Source organism: Dendroctonus ponderosae, unplaced genomic scaffold, assembly GCF_020466585.1.
Source record: "Dendroctonus ponderosae isolate FM_Combo_2020 unplaced genomic scaffold, Dpon_F_20191213v2 Dpon_F_20191213_1, whole genome shotgun sequence".
Taxonomy (NCBI): Eukaryota; Metazoa; Arthropoda; class Insecta; order Coleoptera; family Curculionidae; genus Dendroctonus; species Dendroctonus ponderosae.
This window is the reverse complement of record NW_026017110.1, coordinates 32,865,146-32,871,718: the sequence shown is the minus strand read 5'-3', so window position 1 is coordinate 32,871,718 and position 6,573 is coordinate 32,865,146. Positions and strand designations below refer to the sequence as shown.

Here is a 6,573-nt window from a genome sequence, read left to right as displayed (position 1 = left end):
TTTTCAAAATTTTCAATTAAGAAATTGTGCCGCTGGTCAGTCAGCATATGTTTAAAAACAGAAAAAGTTCGCACAACATCTATGGAAGTTGGTGGTGCATATCGGAGTTTGAAAATAACGGTTATTTGTAAGTCTGGCATGTTTATTTCAGTGTAAAAACTACCAACAAAAGTATCCCATAAATTTTTAACGAGTTGAAAACCTGTATTAATTTTGACCACTGATTCAAATGTGCTCAAGACTGCTGCACCAATTGTTTCTTTAACTTTAAGGCATTCAAGTTTCAAATTATTCATTAAAGTAGTCGATGCATCAACATGCATCAACATGCATGAAAGACATGTGTTCTCCAATTTTGTCAAACTAGTGGTAATAAAAGAATAATTTGCTTTTACAAATATTAAATTTTCAATTCTTTATTTTTGAAAATTTCTAATTTCTTTGGTTTTAAGAAGAGCAGGAGAAGTCAGTCGGGTCTATCATATTCTCAATAACAGATTTTTTGGCGTCATAGTTAGTGGCGTAAAATAAAGTTGCATTTAGCTATGTACCTCAACGGGTTCCAACATTGGGGCGGCAATGCAAGACTCGGACATTTTTCTTTATAAAATTGAATTCGAGTTCTAGCTTTCATAAACACTTTTTTACTTTTGTTATGAATCTTACTTCTAGCGGAATGGTAATTATCTGGGGCGTGAGTTAGAGCAAGAGCTAATATTTTGTGGCTAGCAAGTAAGGCTTTAAACGCTCAATGGACAACACAAAATTAACACACTCAAGTTCAACTGAACAACTGATGTATTGAAACAAAATTAACAATTTTACAACAGAGCAAATAAGATTTGACTTTGATAACAATTAGCTTAAGAAAAGGAAAGCAATTCGAGCAGTGTATCACTCGGATATTTTTGGTAACAACCTTATCCTATGGATACCTTAACTTCAGTATCAAGCCTAGATGGTGCAGAAGAAGGCTCCTGAGGGGAACGAGCTGGAGTGATCACTTCAGTCAGTAACCGCGCAGTTCTTCCAATGAGTGAGGATCGTGAAATATATAAATAGAAAGAAAGATCGACAGTAAAGGAGTACCAAAACATTAGCGGAAATTACTCAGACTCGACTCTGAATCAAAATTAAAGTAAAAAAAAAATTGAAAGAAAAGGCAGTCGAACCTGAGTATTTCAGCATAAAATAGTAAACTAATCAACACTACTCAGCACAGGATGAATCTTAAACTTAATAAAAGTAGATGCATTGAGAAATCCAAAAATAAAGAAAGTAAAAACTATATAATTATCGTCACCAAAAGTTGGGCGCCAGTATGCTTCCAAGTAGCATACAACTTGTACCAAAAGGAAATCTGAACAGCAAGCATCAAATATCATTAGCAGCACCAACGCCAAAATCCCAAGAGAACTAGTTTTGTGGAATTGTTCCCGGAAACGTTGATCAATGACATGCGGTCATGGCGGCCATCATGGATTCGTTTATCCAGCTCTTGTGTCTCAAACTCTACCTGGGCTGTTTGGACACTATTTTCCAGTGAAATGCCTTGCAATCTATGCAGTCCTCAAGAAATATTTTGATACTAAAAAGAAATAATCAAAAAACCGACCATGCGGTACAAACTCTCAAAATCGACCACTCGATCGAATCGTCTCAGCTCCATCTTCTTACAGGCATCAAAAATCGCCTGCTTCACTCTTTTCCCTCCCCCAATCTTCCATTAGCGCAGGAATCCAAAAATTCATTGGCTCTAACGGACACGTCATCCCTCGCTATCTCCTTAAGAATCTTTTCACCGCTATAAGAATGGCCAAATTTTCTCGGTTTCGGATTTTATAGCAAAATTCTAACTCCATCATAAAAAAAACGAAGCGTATTTGCTTGGCAACAACTTGAAAACGTATACCGATGTCTAACACAAATTCAGAGGTTAACGGCAAAATATTTGCAAGTAACACATTGCTTATTAAATAAGTAAATAAATTTGAATAAAATAGTTTGAAATTTTTTGCTGCTTTCACCATATAAGAAGCTGCCTCAGATAAAATCAAAACAAACCTCTCAGAAGGATCATATTCTGGCAAAAGAAAATTTGTTTATTGAATTATGGTTAAATTATTTGGCTTTTTCCAGTTGTTTTGATGCAAACAGGCAATGTTTGCTTGAATTGTCTTCCTCTAGGACACTAATTAATGCGTGCGCAATAGATCTACCACGTGAGTCTGTAGTTTCATCTATTCAATGTAAAAATGGTTTGCGCCAACCTTATTTCTAATTTGATCCACTGTTTTTTTATACAAAGAATCAACGCTTCCTTTTCGTAAAGTTCATTCGTCGGGAATATTGAAGATGCAATATATTGTGCGCAATATATTGCGTGATATCATGCGATGCAAAGTCGATGAGATTTAATATAGCCTGAAGTGCCTGTCCATCTATGGGAAATACCCAATCATAAAACCATAACATATTATTAGCTGAAAAGGTAGGTAGGTAAAAACTTTTAGGTTACCATTTAAGCTACGTGTGGGAATTTATTAGGGTAGGTAAACTATTTTTGGCAATAAATGCAGAAAAATGCAAAATGCGTTTTTTCCGCTCTTTAGTGGTTGCAAGACTATTCAATTTCTTTGTGGAAAATAGCTTCTACTATTTCAATATGGGGAAAAAATATTTGTATTACGGCCTTCAATTTTAGATATCACAGCTTAAAATGTCCAAAAGAATGGAACTATAATAATATTAGTGTGGTGAGATTATGTCCTGTGCTTCCTATGTGGAGACAAGTGGCATTTTGAACGAAAATTGGAGCAATGTGAACTACCTATTTGAGGTCAGTAATCAATATGCTCCACCTTGAGGTACTGATGCCCATTTTTCCAAGAATTTATGAAAGATTCAAGTTATAACCAAGTTAAGTTTATTAGTAGATGTATTATGCAGTTAAGGTTGCTTTAAACGTGAACCATTTTAAATATTTGTGTCAATTTAAGCATTGGCATATTATTTATAACTCCGGAAGTAAATACTAGGTAGAACATAATTTTTCTGGTGATTACCCCGAAGTCACGGCCTTCACATTTTACGAAATTATACCGGCTGCGCTAAAAAGGAATCCTGAGCAACTGTTTTTTAACTTTGAGTATGATTTGCAAGTTTTGAAACCTTTCTTTGTATCGAATTTAACGATGCAGCCTTTGAAGAAACATAGATGCGTTAGAATTCATTGTTATATTTATCGTTGCATTTCACTCACAAATGTCTTTGCATAATCAGAAGAGTACTGATAAGTTTAATTAATGGTCTTATAAAAGTACGTCATCAAGAAATGTGTACCAAATATGTGATTAGAAACTTTGACCGATAAAGTAAAGATTAAGTTTTGTTGTTATTACACGGAGATCAAACAAAACGTAAAAATTAAATCAATATTTTTTAAGCTTTGTAGATAATAACTGGCAATGCAGTATTGCAAAAGTTCGCTTTGAACATAGATAAAGCAATTCATTGAAGAATTCAAAACAAACAATTTTTTGATTACTGCGCAACTTATATTATGTGAGTATTAGCCAAGCTTCCTAAAGTAGGTATACGTCACAAGCTTGCCATTTTAAATTATTGAATCTATTAACGTTGAATCAGCCGACCTTTCTAGAGTTTGGTGCTCGTAGTTTGAGGTTTGTTCTTATTGTTAAACGCCCAGAGAGTTTGCATTGACTAAGAGCCATTTCACACGGGCCACTCTGCAGCGCTTCTCAGTGGACCTGCTGGGAAGCGCGTTTTGAAGTTACATTGATTTACATGGAGGCATTCACACGGGCGCGACAAGGCCGGACCACCGATTTAGCAGCGCTTCAATGGCGTTCAGTGGTTAACTACCGACGAGAAGCGCGTCAAAAAGAAACGCCATTAATAGCGATACATTGGTTTAAATCAGGTATAGGCAACTTTTGACATGTTGAGGGCCAAACTTTAGGCCGCGTTTAAAAGTACTTAGTGCATTTTAAAGTAGTGATAATAGTTTTTGCGATAGATATTAGACATGAAATAATAGGACAAAGTTATTATAGTACAATTTATTAAAATAACAAAATGAAATTTAAAAAAATGGTACATTATAATTAAATCGTTAAATTTGCAATTGTTACAAACTACGAAAGTTAAATATACCGAAATCAATAAGACTTTGATGACAAGCTTGAATTTGCGAAACAAATCCATCGATATTTGGATTAATTCCACTGATACAAAGACGTGAAGAATTTTCCATATTACCGTCAGTCAGTCTTGTACGATGTGTTGATTTATTAGCTTCCATCTATGAAAAGAACTGTGCGCATTTATAAGTACTGCCTACTGTACTGTAATGATAAGTACTGCCAAACGCACAAATCAATCTTCTTGCCAATTTTCTAAGCCGCGAAAAATTATCTTCTTCTAGGTATTTTTTGTAGTACGTCTTCAAATTTGGATTTTAGGAGTGAGTTTTCTTGAATTTCGATTAACTCTAAGTGTATTGGAACATTTCGTACATTATATTTTGTAGGAGTAGCAAATAAACTGAAACAGTCTTCTATGTTTTTGAAGTCGCTAAATCTGTTCGAAAATTGTTCCGACAGTAATTTGAGCTCTTCGGCATATTGAGCATAAGCAATATTTTCATACGCAGAGAGCGTGTTGAAATGGTAACTGTTACCAAACAGCATCTGTGACTCCCACAAGCGTAGTTTGATCTGAAACGCTTTCCAATGGCTGCACCAATCATTTATTAACTGTCCTAGTTTTTGAAGTTTCAAATTTAAATCATCCAAATAGCGTGTACGATCGACCGTCACATATCCATTTTGGGTCACTTAGTTCAGATAGTGGTTTATCTTTTATTTTCATAAAGTCTGCTATCTCATTTCTAAGCTCGTAAAACCGTTTCAGCATTTTTCTTTTGCTCAGCCATATGACTTCACAATAATATGTTACGTCGTTATATTCAACTGATGTTTCATCCAAGAACGCCTTAAACTGATGATAGTTAAGCCCTTGGGATCGAATAAAGTTGATGGTTTTCACTACCACATTCATAGCATTCTGGAGTCGAATGGACTTAGAACACAAGATCTGTAGGTGGATAATGCAATGAAGGACTATCGACTCAAATTATTTTTTTTGCACATTTAATTCTGCTGCTTTTTCATTCAAAATTCCGATGAAACCTTTACGTAAGCCGACCATAGAAGGTGCACCATCAGTGCATACTCTAATTAATTTTGACCATGGCAAAACTTGTGAATATTTTTTGAGCTTCAATACAAATATCCTCTCCTGTAGTGGTTCCTTTTAGCGGCTGTAAAGCAAGCAATTACTCAGTAACTATGAACTCCTTATCAACACATCGAATAAATATAGCCCGTCAAGCTGTGTCAGACAAATCGGTGCGCTCGTCTAATGCTATGGAAAATGATTCAAAACCAGCTATACGGTCAGTCAATGTTGTTTTTATATCATTAGCCATCATTTTTATACGTCGATCAAGAGTTCGTCTTGACAAACTAAGTTTTTCAAATTCATTTTTCTTTTCAGGACACAAAATACCGCAAACTTTTAACATGCACTGCTTGATAGATTCTCCTCGGCAAATGATTTAAATGCCGCCTTTGAAAATGTTGAACTAACTATAAAACTAGCTTTCACAACATTATCAAGTTGTGTTCTTTGTTTATGAAACATTTGTTGCTGTTTTTCCAATTTTGCAGTAAGCTTCTGGAATTTTTCTGTCTGTTCTTAATTGTCCTGTCAGTGAGTGCAGCGTAGCATGCTTAGTTGAGCAATACCTCTTTATACTGAATTCTTTCATAACTGAAATGGATTCATTGTACAGCAAACAAATAGGTTTACCATTGTGCAAGATAAATAAGAATTCTTCAGTGCATTTTTCTTGGAACTGGCGACCCTCTGTATCTACTTTGCGTTTCTTACCACCAGACATAATTTTTGTTTACTTTTCGTTCAATAAACTTATTATAAGAAACTATAGTTAGTAACCACTGGTGGAGGTATCGGCACAAATAACCAAAGGGCAGGTCAGAAGTCGGATGCGGTCCTGGGTCATGGACGAGTGGCAGAGGCTCTGGTCCAGTAGTAATAATGGGAGGGAATTATATGAGGTGTGTGACAGAGTGGGAAAGGGTACGATGGGTTTAATAAAAAGGCACTACAGCTTGCAACTGGGCACGGAAACTTCCGTGCTTACTTACACAAGTTTACAATCAGGAGCTGTGGTGAATGTAAATGTGGTCTGGGTGCTGAGACGGCTCGGCACACCAGGACGGTGTGTATGAAACCAGTCAGGGAGGCTGCGCGTGAGAGTTTAGCTCCGGAGAAGGAGGGCCAGTTAAGGGGGGCCATGATGGATTTTTGGCCCTGGTTATTTTGCGGTAGGGTAATTTTAAATGTGTTTTGGATTAGTGGGTTTGAATGGGACAGCGTGCTGCGTTCGCGAAGTACTTTGTTGGTTAGGAGTGATTCTAGCGTGACCACGTGTTTTTGTTTAGTGTACCATTGTGCTTCTCAGCG

The 6,573-nt window shown here is 36.1% G+C and overlaps 1 protein-coding gene and 1 long non-coding RNA gene across 6 annotated transcripts in view; both read left to right on the top strand.

The window, feature by feature from the left end:
* LOC109541915 (leucine-rich repeat serine/threonine-protein kinase 1) overlaps positions 1-6,573 on the top strand; it is a 444,231-nt gene that overhangs the window by 134,907 nt on the left and 302,751 nt on the right. The gene's annotated exons all lie outside the window — the stretch shown is intronic.
* LOC125505897 lies at positions 2,554-4,194 on the top strand. The gene is made up of 2 exons (XR_007282536.1): positions 2,554-3,683; positions 3,756-4,194. It is a non-coding gene; the product is annotated as an uncharacterized LOC125505897 (long non-coding RNA).